We start from the raw sequence: 15501 nt of genomic DNA, 5'->3' as shown, positions 1-15501 counted from the left end.
AGTACAAAGAATCTGCTTGAGTTCCTCCTTGCTCAGTTCCTAGAAGGACAACTTTGCATAGACCTTAATCTTAGAATCTCCATTTCTTATTCTGTAAAATGGGGTAATATTGCCTCATCAAATGATATTTAAAATAAGATCTTATTTGAGTTGTGTATTGAGCATAAAATCACTTTTCAGTCTTGTTTTCTTCTTTATAAGACTTTTGTGAATAGCAGGCATGAGGGATTTACCCAGGATGTCTTATCAGAGCCCTGCAGTTACCTTTGCTGTTTCACTCCAAGAAAATCTGCAGTAGAACTGCTGAGTCAGCTCTTAAAGCATGAACAAACTCTCTACAAACTAGCATCTTCACCCAAGAAAACAACCACTTCAATATAGGAGTCCAGAAATAAACAGGGAGGTTTATGATCACATTTTTACATGCTTTTAAGATATGCATCCACATTCAGCAAGGGAATTACCTAAAATTTCCTTGAGAAATTGAGAAAATTTTGCTCAAGCAGATACAGCATAAACAACTAAATGCCATCCTAACAAATCCACTCACCTGACCTTCCCAAAGTTAAAGGAAGAAGACTTGTTTCCACTATTGTTTCCCTTCCCTTTACTCATAAATCACAATTTCAAAGAACATTGGTTTAAAGCAGCAAACCCCCAAAGTCTTCCTAGCATCTAGGAAACATTTGCAAATAGTCTTAGCTTTTACTATCAACACATTGGAATTACAGTGTCAGCCAGACACTCTACTGTTTCTTCACTTGCTGATTTACAAAATACTTATTGAATGACTGACTTGAGCCAGGCAGTGTTGTAAGTATGAGGGATAGAACAGGAAATGAGGTAGTTAAAGCTTCCCTGTACTCAAGGCGTTTATCATTCTAATGAGAAGATAATAAATGTGCCATGAGAAATTATAGCAGAATACAGGTCCCTAAAGTCTGGACTCTTAGATCCTCCATGATTATGATGTTCAAAATCTAAAGTATAAAGCAGAGCCATGAAAACATTTGGGGAGAAATCATCAGACAAAAAAAGAGGTCAAAAACTCCTAAAGTAGGAACTAAATAGGCTTGCTTAGAAAGCCAAAGCAGTGGTACTTTGGTGGAGGTAGTAAGGCCAGGGAGGCTATGAGTAAGAATCCCTTAACTAAGTAGGTGTGGGTATGACCTAAGAGTCTTCATCTCTAACAAACTCTCATGAGACACTGATGCTGATGGTTCATGGAGCCCACTTTGATAAGCAAGGATATGGAGCCTTGTACACCATGCAGAAAAGAGTTTCCCACTAGTTACAATAGAAAGCCATACTTATCTGATGCTTTTCTGACCTATGAAGCCCTTCACAACTACTTCAGGTCACAGCTTTTTGATATTTCCATATACTTCACAAAGTTTAGTGCTTAGTAGACACACTGTGAATGTCAAGATTGAATGATAAGGATGATTATCTGGGTCCTGCTTTCTGGGTTCCTGAAGTCTAAACAAAAAATAATCAAATGAAATAAGAAATGGAGAATAGATAGGAAAAATCATACACAGGCTTTGAATCATGTATTTGTGGTTTCCAATCTTATACTAATTTCTAAAAGGACTTTTAGCAAATGGCCAAGCTCTCTGAGCACTCCAGTTCACTAAAAAAATAGTATTAATAACTAATTCATTCTGGGAGATATGAAAATCACATACAATAATAAAGATAAGTTATATGTTTTCATAAGCACTCAGTAGATGTTTATTTTCATTTCGTCTACCTCAGATCCACTTCAATGTCAACAACATGATAGGTATTTAAATCTGAAAGTCCCCCAAATATCAGCTAGTATATAAATAATGAAGCAAACTGTATATCCACAAAATAGAACACTACTCAGCAATATGAAGGAGTAAACTGTTTGACAAATACAAAAACAGGAGAAATCTGTATTGGTTATTTTTCTCAGTGCTGGGACAAAGCAGCTGGCAAAAACTACTGAAAGAAGGAGGGGCTCACTTCAGTTCACAGTTTCAGGGTGCAATCCATCGTGGCAGGGAAGGCATAGCTTGAGGCTACCAGACATACTGCACCTCCAGTTACAAAATATAAAGAGATGAATACTAATACTCCACTCATCTTTTCATTTTTATTCAGTGGGATATTCCAGCATCATGGAGTATCGTTGACACATTTAGGGTAGGTCTTTATACCTCAAATAAGTTGGTCTAGAAATGCCCTCACAGACATTCCCAGAGGCTTCTCTCCTAGTTATCCTAGATCCTGTTAAAATGACAATAAATACTAGCCATCATAAGTCTATCCCCTCTCAGGTTGATCACATAAACATATCAGTTCTAATCCATAATCTTCTACCTCTGTGACCATAGGCTCATGGACATTTCACAATGCAAAATGCACTCAGACCAGCTTCACAAGTCAGCATCATCTTCAACACTTCCAACAGTGTTCAGAAGTATATGTAGGGCTGGTGAAACGGCTCCATGGGTAAGTGCTTGATACACAAGCCAGACAACCTGAGTTTGGATCTCCAGAGTGCACATAAAAGACAGATGCAGTAGCATGGAATCTGTAATCCCACCATTCCTATGGGACAATAGAGGTGGAGACAGGAGAGCCTCCAGAGGCCCACAGACCAATGTGCCAGCTCGCCTCACTCCACGGCAGTGAATAAGAAAGACACTGTCTCAAACAAAGTGCAAGTCCAGGGCCAACACCCAAAGCTGTTCTCTCACCTACACCCACACACTGTGGAGGGCATGTGCTTATACTCACTCACACACATGAATATGAACATCATCCACAAAATATAAAAGAAGTGATATCTATTTAAAAGTGTAAGTGCAGAATGCCTTCTGAGACTCATGAAATCTCCTAATGATGAGCCCTTATAACATCAAATAAAAATTATATACTATAATGCTATTATTTTTTATGACTCTGAAGATTGAATCCAGGGCCAACACATATCAAATTGTTCGGGTTGGATATGGAAATTGTAGTGCTGTAGTGAGTGGTAATTTCATCTCTATAAAACGCTGTTAGGAACAAAAAGTATATAGTCAATGTGAATTCAGGTGACTTGCGAGACCCAGAACACTGAACTATGTGTGGCTTTGGGCAAGCAACAGTTTCTCCCTAAGAATCTGTCTCCTCATACATAGTGTGGTTAGAGTAACAGCTTCTTGCTTTTGATTTTAAGAGTTCTCATGTGCCACTGGCAGGAAGAATTTATTAATTCCAAACCAAATTCCCTCTCCAAGCAAAGTACAGGGATTTCACACCTGTGCATATTCATGTAGGAAGGCAGTCCCTTAGAGATGGTGATTGTTAAGGTTACATGAGAACATTTGTGCAAACCATTTGGACCTTACTTGGTTCATGGGAAGCATGCAATAAGTAACTGCTTTCATACTATTAAAAAATAATAATCAGTGAGCATTGGGTAGCACATAAATTTCCAAATCAGAAATGCAAAGTCTGCATCCACATAAGGCAGGTTATTTTTCCCTAATGTTGGTCATGCCTGCTGATGCTTTGAAGACTATGAGAACTAGGCTCAAGCTCTTGTTTCATGTACAACTAGATAGGCAATCTTTAGCCAAGTCTTTGCCCATCTATGAGCCGCACACAGTCTGAGAGAAGCTGGACAAGCATGGTCATTGGAAGCTGTTACAACCAAGTGCTGTCTGGAACAGAAGACCCCCTGGTAAAAGACTTGGAACAGAATTGTCCTGTCTTTGAATAATGTGAAGGGCTTATGAAGGGAATGATGTGTGAGAAGGAGAGGATTGCTGTATCATACACCAAAATGCTGCATTCATAAATAGTGCAATTATCTTCTTTACACATTAATGGAATTCTCAGATTTTCTGTAGCCATAATAAAATAATCCACTAGATAAAGAAATCATTTCAAAATAGTTGTATGTGTGCTGGTGAGTCTTGATTGTCAACTTAAGAGGATTTGAAATCACCTGGAAGATGACTCTATGGTATGTCTATAAGGAAGTTTTCAGAAAGGTTCAACTGAAGAGGGAAGACCCACCCTAAATGTGGGCAGAAGTCATTTCATAGGTGAAGGTCCTGGGCTGAGTAAAAAATGAGAAGCAAGCTCCTTGACTGCAGATGCAATGTGACCTCAAGTCTGCCCTCATGACTTCCCACCATGATGGACTGTGGTGATTTGAATGAGAATGATCCTCATAGGCTCATAAATTTGACTGCCTAGTCACCAGGGAGTGGAATGATTTGGGAAGGATTTGGTGGTACAACTTTTGTTGGAAAAAAGTGTGGTCTTGTTGGAGTAGCTGTGTCACTGGGAGTGGGCTTTGAGGTTTCAAAAGCCCAGGGCTGACCCAGTGTCTTTGTCTTTGACAACTGCCTGTGAATTAGGGTGTAAAGCTCTCAGGTACTGCTCCAGTACCATGCCTATCTACTTCCCACCAAAATGATCTTCACCTAACTCTTCGAAACTATAAGCAAGCTCCCAATTAAATTATTACTTTTGTAAGTTTCCTTGGTTATAGTGTCTCTCATAGCAATAAAACAGTGACTAAGACATGGCCTGTACCCTCAAGTCAACCAGAGGTTACAAGTTCTTCTGTTAAATAAAAATGGTGGAGTAGATAGTTCTACTTGACCACAGTGTCTTCCTACCTGCTTGCTACCTTTGGTCTCAGAGGACTGACTTCCCTGCTAAGAAAGATGGCAGGAACCCAGTAGCTGAGACATTTGAAGAACAAGATCCAAATTCATCCGGAAGTGGGATGAAATCCTTACACATTAAACTTAGCCATCACATATTCTCATCTACTTCCTTCCAATCCCATTATTCCAGGAACCAGGGTGCCAGAATATTATCTCATCCCTACTCAATCTTTAATATTTTTAAAAGCAGCTGACATCATAGGGAAAACCTGAGAACAAGACTTAATGAAATAAAACGTGTGCATTCCTTTTCCATCACATAGTAATATTATAATGCTTTATTTCTATTTAAAATAAATCCTTGAGACCAAAATAAATATGTAAAAGTGCTTGTGGTAGCTATTCTCAGTTGTCAACTTGACTGCATCTGGAATTAATTAAAACCCAAATGACTGGGCACACCTGTGAGGAATTTTTTTCTTAACTGCATCATTTGACATGGGAAAACCCACTTCTAATCCAGATTTTTGAGCTGGGAACATCTACCTTTAATCTGGGCCACACCTGTTGGCAGCCTATATAAAGGGCACGGTAGAAGTTCATTTCTTCACTGGCATTACAGCCTACTTTTTTGTGAGTCTGTCATGTACTGAAGACCAGCTGAGACATATGGCCTCAAAGACTAAACAACTACTGGATTCTTGGACCTTCTGTTGGTAAACAGGCATTGTTGGACTAGCTGATTCTAATAAATCCTGTGGTGTGTGTGTGTGTGTGTGTGTGTGTGTGTGTGTATTCATTTTAGAAGTTCTGTTCCTCTAGAGAACCCTGACTAATACAGTGTCAACATTCTAAAACTTGATTTTATTAATTAAATTTGTTTTTAGATAATTTTGTACATGTGCACAATACATATCAATCATTATTTTTAGATAATCTTGTACATGTGCACAATGCACACAATCATTTTCACCCCTACTTCTCCACTACCAATGTCAACCCTCCCTCATACTTACAAATCTCTCTCATATGTTCATGACTATTTGTTTTGTTTTGTGAACTACTGAGATTAGCCAGGACTGTCTGCGTGACCATGGGTTTGGAACTATATGTTGGAGCCTGGTGGGCCTAGCGGTTTGTATACAAAAAAGACAGTGGTCCCTGTCTTCCAGAGTCTATCAATAGTCAGTAGTTCAGAGGTAGTGGATAGGAGCCTTGAGTCCCTCAACCTTCCATGACTTACTGTTGATAAGACCAGTCCTATGTGAGCCAAGGGCAGGTAACACAGTTATTGTCAATAATCATAATAGTAATTTGGAGCCCACAAAATGGTGCTTTGTAGCCCTTCACTCTATCTTCTGACTCTTAGACATTTTCCAACCCCTTTTCTAAAACACTGCCTGAGTCTTAAAGGGAGTGGTATACAGGTGTTGTTTGGGACTGGGCCCACAACCATTGTTTATTGTCTGCATCTTAGGGACTGTGCATCTCATCTAAAGGTGTATTCTTGAAGAAACAATTCTTCTGTGAAAGCCTATAAATAAGCAGAAAGTATTTCACTGAAGGACAGATTCTGAGACAGACACGGTATCATGTGTCTATCTTACCAGCTCCAGTGGAGGCAGGAGAATCAGAAGTTCAAGGTTATCCTTGGCTACATGCAAGTTTAAGACCAGTCTGGAAAACCTGAAACTTTATTATGAGAAACGGAGGAAGAGAAGGAGGAGGTGATGACAAAGAAGGAGGAGGAGGAGGAACTATTTCACCTAATAGCAGTCTGGTTTTTCTTTCTTGTTCCCCAGAGGAGACCAGGTACCTTTGGAAAAGACGACAAAAGCAAAAGCACCTCTTCCCTCAGACCACACCAAAAGAGAATCTCTTTTTAGCCTGGTTTATATCAGCCTCTACCTGATACTTTTTAAGATTTGAAAGGTTAAATAAATAGAACAAAGACTTCAGAACCGACAGGAATCCACAATGTGGTTTAGGGAACTTACAGCAGCAGAAGATCACCCGATTAGTAAGAAGTTAAATCGTGTGCCCCAGAGGTAGGCATTTAATGGACCAAATTATATGTGTGTTTTTCTGATCCGCAGGTCTACAGAGCAGGCAAGGGAGCAGGTGCTGCTTACGGAAAACACAGGCTCTTTTAGTATCATCTCTGCTACTTCCCAGCCAAGGGCACCCATAATTACTGCTCCTAAGCTGAACCCTCAACCCCACTATGCCACACATACACATACCCGCTGCTGCAAATTGTATTGGCAATTAATTTGTCAGGAAAATGCTAGGGGATGTGAACACTGGTAATTTTATACCATAGATATTCAAATTAAGCCTCCAGCCTAAGTATTTTTGGTGTCAACTTGTAGAATTGTTGCAGAAGAAGAGAAACACAGCCTTCTCGTGCTAGCTCCCGAGGAGGACAGAAAGAATGCCACAATGTAGATGTTACAGCCTGGCTCCATCTGTGGGCTTGACTTGGGGACATTAAGAACAGAAACACTAATTATAGGTGACACTCCTTGTGTTCCTCCTCTAGTGAAGGGGGGTACATTGGCTGTTTTTTCTGTATCATTCCTCAAGTGCTTGGAATGTTTGGAATGTTCTTAATGGAAAGCAACTGTATCAGCTACTGATGACCTATGAATCCCACTCCAGTATCACACCATATTTTCCCAGACTGACTGTGCAGATGTATAAGGAAGATGGAAAGACCCTGGGCCAAATGAAAGATCTGCAGGACCAGTGTTTCAGGCAGCATCAGCGGGCAGTCCCCCCAACCATCTCAGTATGCCTCTGGGACACAGAAGCCTCATTAAAGAGAAAAGCATTATTCTAGTTTTATTTTGTCACTGTGATAAAATACCCTGGGAAAAGGCAACTCAGGGGAGAAAGGGATTATTTTTAGATCACAATTCCCAGCCACAGTCCATCATTGCAGAATGGGATGGGCAGGAACTTCGACCAGGTAATCGCATCCACGTCAAGAGCAGAGAGAAAAAGAATGGGTGAACAGATTCAGCTGGCTAGCTAGCCAGCAAGTCTTAGAGATGCTCCTGTCTCTGCCTCCTCACCATGAAATTCCAGGTGCACAACCACCATGCATAACTCTTACACATGGGTTCTTGAGATCAAATTCATGTCCTCATGCTGGAGCAACAACTGACTGAGCCCATACTCATTGTTTAGTTCTTTAACATATGATACAAACTGAGTGCATAGAATCAATGACATAAGCATGTTGGCATTGTTGCAAGAAAAATGGAAGTCATGGATACCTAAGATTAAGCTCCACACAAAGCACAACCATTTCTCAAAACAATAAGAAACACAAGAGAGTCGGTTTAGAAAAGGGAATTCAGAGAGTTTGAGACAGGATCTCACTATATAGCCCTGGCTAGCCTGAAACTAACTATGTAGACCAAGCTGGCCTTAAACTTGCAGCAATCCTCCTGCCTCTGCTTCCTGATTACTAGAATTACAGAAATGAGCCACAACACTCATCCTGAGGAAACTAATTCTTTAAAAAATCATATTCCTAGTCACTAACTCTGTTCTATTAAGTCAGGTTCTGCAGATGAGACCCAAGAAATGGTACTTTTAGGTAAGTTCTGTAGTACAGTCTATGGTTTCTGAAGACTGAAAACAATCATTGAAACAGATATTATAAAATAAATGTTAATCTCACAGTACTATATCTAAATAAGATTTAAGAAGTTTATATACATAGTGCAGGATACAAAGCCTTGAGCAGGTAAATCTTGTCCTAAGAGATCACAGACTATGAATTACACATTACTCTCAAGAGACTGTTTGCCCCACACTAAGACATGAGGTTGTGCAGCTTGATTAGTTTGAGAACTGTTTTTTTTTCCTTATCTCCATTCTCTATTTGGCACAAACATCATTATTAATGTGTCATTCCATTTCATTTTACTCTTCTTCACATTCAGACACCACTTCTTTGACACACTGAGAGTCAAGGATGGGGCTTCACCTCTGTGCATCTGTTATAGCACCTGTTAGCAGCTCCTTTGGCTCTGGGAGCTGTGAAGGAGGCAGAACCCTAACATGATGAGAGATACAGAACTCAGGATCCTTACACTCTAGGGTGGTAGGAGGTTCTGTCTTAAGGTAAACATCAATGGGTTGGAACACTTACTGCGCTAAGAGAGATTTCCCAGCCCATATCCCCCTGAAGATGAAGAGGTGGAATTGATCCTGGAAGCATGGAGACAACGTAGCAGGTATTTGCTCTCCTCGCTCAGAGAAATTCTGTATTTTCATTGGAAATTCTTTCCAGGTTGCTCAGTCTCCAACAACAGAGAATTGTGGAATCATCTCCTCTTCCATATCCCACGTTCAATACTAGAGAAGCTGGATGTAAAAAGCAAAGATGTATAAGTGCTTGCTAATGCAGACCAACAGCAGAAACATTGCTTTCCTCCCCATCCAGCTCCCTTTCATTCCATAGAAATATCTCACAATTAGGCAATTCCCTTTAACTTCAGCCATCTCTGGAAAAAACATCAAGAAAAATCCCCTCAATCCAAGTCAAAGAACAGATGTCCTGTGCAGCAGGTAGAGACAACTGCCTTCCCTAAAACTTTGTAGACAAAGTTGACATACAAACCATCAGGAAATAATCTGGAATAGTCCAATTCTAAAATAACCAAACTAGTTGATGACCAGCTCCACTCCTCTAGACAGATACCTTTCCAGGAAATGTGTGGGCAAGGAGGGTTTTCTGAGACGGCATCTGTTCCCTGAAACAAAACAGACACAACACAACACAATGAATTCTACATTCATGCAGTGATTTCTTACCTAGAAGTCCCTCTGCTGGGGATGGGGACCACCACTACCCTGTAGATTTTGAATTCTTCTCCCACAGAATCAACAGTGAGATAAATGGCTTCCCCCTGATAGACTTTCACACTAAGATGTCCCCAGATTCATAGGTGTCCCTTTTAAATGTAATGTCAGCAGTATAGACAAATGGGCCTGGAAGGAAAATTATAATTTAAGCATCTTTGTCATCTTGAGACCAAGAAGTTAGTCCCTTTTGTGTTTCTTTTCTTTCTTGTCAGTAGTCCTAAGTAGATTTCTAAAAAGAAAAAAAGAAGAGGGAGGGGGAGAGAGAGAGAGAGAAAAGAAGGAGGAGGAGGAGAAAGAAGAGGAAGAGGAAGAGGAGGAGAAGAAGGAGAAACCTCATATAGAACATCTTTCTTGTTTCTTGTTTCTAGGGCCTGTTCCCATACAGACACTGGTGAGCTATGTAAGAAGCCTGTTCCATAGCTAGAGAGATGGCTTAGGCATTAAGAGCTCTTGTTGCTCTTGCAGAGGACCTACATGATACAGTTCACAACCTTCTGTAACTATAGTTCCAAGGGACCTGTCACCTCTTCTGACCTCAGAGGGCACCACGCATGCACATGGTGCACATATATTCATGAAGGCAAAATAGTCACACATAAAATAAATAAATCTTTTTTTAATTAAAAAAAAGACACCTTAATCTGACTCACCCTAGAATCCAGGCATTACTTATAGGTGAATCACAGACAGAAAGAACTGAGACCTGGAGCTAAGGATACAGGCAAGCTGGGGCTGCATCTGTGTCTTGGATGCTTGGCAACAGGAAATGGGAGTTGATAAAGAGATGCATCGCTTTCTCCAAGTGTGAGACTTTTCTTGTTTATCACAACTAAGGCTGGCCATGTCCAGTTAACTATAAGGATACAGGGTAAGATGTGAGAAGCAGGAAACTGGCTAGAGCCTTCTGCTAGATCAGCACTGCAGGTGCTAGCTTATTTAGGATTTTGTGGAAACTGGGGGAAAAGTGCCCACTCAAAATATTTTGCCGCCCTCTACTGGGATGTTGTCAAAATAACTCATAGCACCTAGGGTGACTGCCAGTGAATGCTGCCTCCTGCAGGTGGGCCCTGTTTCTGCACACCCCACACTAACAGGAAAACACCCTGGAAGAAAATCAATTCTGGCAGGTAAAAAAGGAAATCCCGAGACTGTGCAAGCCAAGGCACAGCCAGGGCTTAGTCTACAACATGCAAAACATGTAAATCATTGGAGGCACAAGCAGACAAAGCAATCCAATGAGCACTCAGCTCCAGAAGCCAGTGGGACATGGTCTCCTCTGGGTTGAGGCTGATCAAACACCCAGCTGTTCATGGAGGTGGAAGGAGCCTGACAAGCTCAACTCAATCCCAAGCACTGACCAGACTGAGGGATCAGGGCAGATGTAATCACCGAACCCGACACAGATCTTCAGAAGGTAACTTTGAGTCTCAACAGGTAAGGGAAACCATAGGGCTCCAGGTAGAGTCACCCAGCCTCAGCTGTTAATACAGCAAAGCTACAAAGCCTGGGGTTGTGGCAGGGTCAATAATCATCCAATAGACAGCAACTGGGTTTCTACTATTAGCTAAGTGTAAGTTACAGTAACTGAAGAGGGCAAAGGATTGAATTCTGGTTGTAGGGCCATGCTCATGATTTACATCGGGGATTCATGGACTGATTAAAAAATGGACTCTAACACACCTTTTAGGTGCTGTGTAAATTCATTAAAATATCAATAAATTTTAGTGAGTTCCTTCTATGTATCTACTCCTGCAGTAAGCAGTGGAAAGCCAGAAACGGTCTCTGCCTGCAAATGTCTATTTACAAGCAAATAATTAGTTACAACCAGGAGTAGCACAATGGACTATACTTGTTTTGGAGATTTGGTCTTTTGAAACAAGGTCTCATGTAGCCTAGGCATCAATCTCCCTAGGTCTGTAGGTGAGAATGACCTTGAATTTCCAGTCCTCCTGCCAACTCCTCCCAAGTGTTGAGCTTACAAGTACATACCACCACACCTGACCCTTAATGCCATGGACTATCAAAGAAGAAGGGCACCAAACTCAGTCTTGGGGAATATAGAAATGAGCCCCAGAAGAAATGATAACTAACGTGAAAAGCATGAAGTTGCTCCTCTCAAAAGACTAGGGCAGGAGAATACACCAAGCTACCCACACATGGATACTGATTGTTTAAAGTGTGACCATGACATTGGAGACACTAAATTTAAATTTTTAAGGTATTGTGGCTTGAACCTAGTGTTAGGCAAGCACTCTACCACTAAGCTACATCCCCCAACCCTAATTTTACCTTTTATTTAAAAACATGGTCTCACTAAGGTGTCCACATTGGCTTTGAACTAACTTTGTATCCTGAAGTAGGACTATAACATGTGATTCTCCTGGCTCAGCTTCCCTAGTGTTGGGGTTACAGACCTATCACCTGATCTAGCTGAGAAACTATAAACAATTATATTTCATTTTAACTCATTTAAAATTTAAAACTGAAGGAACACAATTTTTCCCTTAACTGTAACTTTATTTTTGAAATTATATTGCACCTTAGCCAGTCTATTGCCCACAATCACGCTGCATGTACCTTTGCCTTTTATAAAACTTTATATATTACACACGTGGCTTTTATTCTGTTTCTATATTCTAGACCAAAGAGATAGTCATGGGGATTGAAAAGTGAAGTGGAGTGCCCATTAGAGTGCTGGGAGAGATGTCTGCTCACCTGCTACTTGCTCTTGCCTGGAAACATTAAAGCAAAGTGCTCTTGGGAGATCCTAAGTGGCAAAGAAAACAACTGAGGTTTAATACAAATGAAAGCAAGATGACTTTATGAAGAAATGGGTGGCATGTGCTCAGGCAAAGACTTTTTAGAACATTGCATAATCTGGTTCAGTGTAGGGTACAGCTGCTTGCCTGCATTACATCCATCAGCGTGCATTAGGCAGTAAGTAACAAAAAGACATTGATGTAAACCTAAAAGCCATTCACTGTTTACTTAGGAAGCCGGTGGGGAGGAGGCCATGACCGGTTCAGCGGCTCGAACATGTCTTCAAGGATCAAGCCACGGCTACCTTACCTACCACCAACCTAAGAATTTTGTTTGTTTCCTCAACCTTGTTATCATGAAGATTCCAAAGAGGCAACAGGAGCTTGAAGGGCTAGTTGGAATATTCCTTTAGACCATGGGCAGTGCTTTGACAAGGAGGCAAAGGGAAACTAGAAAGCCATGAAATATTTACCTTGGTCCTAAGCACCCTGTTGCTGCCATGAGGACTGTCAGCAAGGACTAAGAAAAAGCAGCTCAGAGTGTCAACCACACATACCAACGGTGTGGCGTTTATTTCATGATCCTTACGTATCCCACTGCCTTCTAACAAGCAATCAGCTAGAAGGTGCTCTCTTAAATGGGAACACAGGTGATTCTCATAATAGTTTGCCATGGCAGAAAGAGATGAGAGATACAGTCAGAACAGGCCATAGCAACCCATATAGCCCAAAGGCAATTAGCATACAATCCCCCAATCTCACCTAAGAGTGGTGATGTCATCTCAGAGCATTATCTTCAGAGAGAAGGACAGTGTGGGATTCACAATGACTGTGAAACTTGCTTTACTGAGAAATTTTTTTTCATGTTTCTATAAAGAGGATGAGAAAATTTCAAATTGGACAGCATTTGTGAGCCAAGAACAAGTTATTTTTCAAATTTCTCCAAGAAATAAAGGCCACTAATCCTACCAGATACACATGGTATTTAAGACAAATCTCTACAGACAAATAAGCTAGTAAAAGCTACAACATAGAAACTGAAGAGTGAGAAGCAACAGGGCTGGCCACTGAAGAAAGAAGATCTTCATGTGACTGTCATGTGGACATCAAAATGCACCTTTGTGATGCACCTCTTAAAATCACTGTCAGTCTTTCATGTGAAATGGACTTGCTACAGGGAGACGCCATAGGTTCGTCCTCAGCTAGTACACCGATCAATGAGAGGAATGATCCATTCGCAAATCAAGTTACACCTGGGAATTAGGAGCACCTATGGCCCTTTTTTTCTTAACTTGTTTATTTAGTTGGATGTGAGGGTAGATGTTGGCAACACAAAGGCAAAGAATGCTGGGTGCTACCCATTCTCTGTTCACAGCCTAACAAGAGAGACGGGAAAACAGATCAGTGCCATTCATAGTCCACAAGGTCGTTTATTAATGAAGCAGTGGCTATTGGAGGGTCGTACAGATTGTATTAGTTATGTTTCACATTGCTGTGGCCAAAATATCTCATAGAAACTAGGCAGGGGGGGTGGCTCACTTAGTTCCATTCAGTGAATACAGTCCACCATGGCAGGGAAGGCATGGCAACTGGGGCTACAAGGTCCTTGACAGTGGGAGCTTGGGATGAGACCTGTTTTTCATATCTCAGGGAATCAGAAAACAAAGATACAGAGATGACGTTTACCTGCCTAAAATTCCCCCAAAGCCCCAAATCCATCACATAGGCCTCACACCCAAAAGATTCCATGCCCTTCCAAAACAGTTCTGCAAGATGGAGACTGAATATTCAAATAGAAGAGCTTGTAAAAGATGTTTAACATTCAAGTCACAACACAGAGAATGTAATGATTTTCTTGAATATTTAAAATGTCCAGACTGGGACTAGAGAGATGGCTCAATAGTTAAAACAGCTACTGCTCTTTAGGAGGATCCAGGTTGGATTCCCAGAATCCACATGGTAGCTCAACCAGTTCCAACAGACCTCTTGTGGCCTCCTTGGGCACCAGGTGTGCTTATGGTACACAGGCATAACAGTAGGCAAACACTCATACACATATAACAAAAATAAATCTTTAAAAAATTAAATTGAGCTAATATTTTCCAGGAAGGCAAAGAACTAAAGTAGATTCCTGGGCAAGAATACAAAAAGGGCAATTTGAGAAGAACAATATTTGAGAGCTGGAAAGGTACTTTCCCAGGGTTCTCAGGAGATAAAATACAGCAATTATTAAAGTATCTGGTGAGATCTCTAACAATGTATGAGCGTCTGTGGTTGTATTTATCACTATACGCACACTGCTGTTAAGCTGGGTATAAAAGCAGCACCATGTGCATTGACTCCACAGAGAAAAAAAGACAATGCTACTGTTTCCCAGTGAGCAACTGGAGACAAAGGCCCAGCAGGTACAAGGATAGCTGAAATCATGCTATTTAACAGCACGATGACTCTGAAAGCAAAGAGCTTATGAAATCTGTTTCAAGGAGCACTAAGAACTTACCAATGGTATCAGTGTAACTTGGTGATTTAGACAAAACTTATAATGCGACCTTTCATTTCCATCCAGCCTTATTAGCTGCTGGGCATGCCTTGAACCTTTCCTACGGAGCAAGAGGGCAGCCATACTTTTGGAGGCAACAGTCAGCCATACTAGTTATAGCTTCATAACCATGACTAGCATCCCAGCTGTGCCCACCTGTCTTGGTAGCTATGATAACTATTCTTGGCTGTCAACTTGACTATATCTGGAATAAGCTAAAACACAAAAATGGCCACCTGAGGGATTTTTTTGCTTCATTTTAAGTGGGATGATCTACTTCTAATACAGATCTTTGAGGTGGGAACATGTGCCTCTAATCTGAGCCATACCTTCTTTGGACACCTATATAAGGATATGGAAGAAAAGTTTCCCCCTTTGCCATCTTATTCCAGCCTCATTTGCAAGTCCATTCCTTCACTGGCATGAGCACCTACTTCTTTGGGATCCTGGCATATATTGAAGACCAACTGAGACACCCAGCCTCATGGACTGAACAGTTATTGGGTGCCTGGGCTTTCCATTCATAGACAGCCATTGTTGGATTGGCTGGGCCATAGCCTCTAAGTCATTCTAATAAGTCACTTTTCTATATAATAGAGATTCATTATATAAATTTTATTACTCTATGGAACTTTGACTAATGCTGTTTGCAAATCAGCCAAGTATCTTTCGTGTGGAG

At 40.9% G+C, this 15501-nt stretch overlaps 1 long non-coding RNA gene across 6 annotated transcripts in view; it reads right to left on the bottom strand.

Moving 5' to 3' along the window:
- The window catches only part of LOC110341807, an 82428-nt gene that overhangs the window by 20565 nt on the left and 46362 nt on the right, over window positions 1-15501 (bottom strand). For 2 of the 6 annotated variants that reach the window (XR_002383812.2, XR_005874903.1), the window contains exons 3-6: window positions 13046-13152; window positions 12240-12291; window positions 9280-9412; window positions 8809-9023 (exon numbers count right to left, since the gene is read on the bottom strand). This is a non-coding gene — a long non-coding RNA (uncharacterized LOC110341807). Of the gene's footprint in view, window positions 1-8535; window positions 9024-9279; window positions 9413-12239; window positions 12292-13045; window positions 13153-15501 lie in introns of those variants that run through there. The other 4 variants (XR_005874904.1, XR_002383814.2, XR_002383813.2 and 1 more) reach the window with 3 other exon arrangements.

This window comes from Mesocricetus auratus, unplaced genomic scaffold (assembly GCF_017639785.1).
Source record: "Mesocricetus auratus isolate SY011 unplaced genomic scaffold, BCM_Maur_2.0 Super-Scaffold_100691, whole genome shotgun sequence".
Lineage (NCBI taxonomy): Eukaryota > Metazoa > Chordata > Mammalia > Rodentia > Cricetidae > Mesocricetus > Mesocricetus auratus.
The sequence above is the reverse complement of the archived record's forward strand: the minus strand, read 5'-3'. Positions and strand labels throughout refer to the sequence as shown.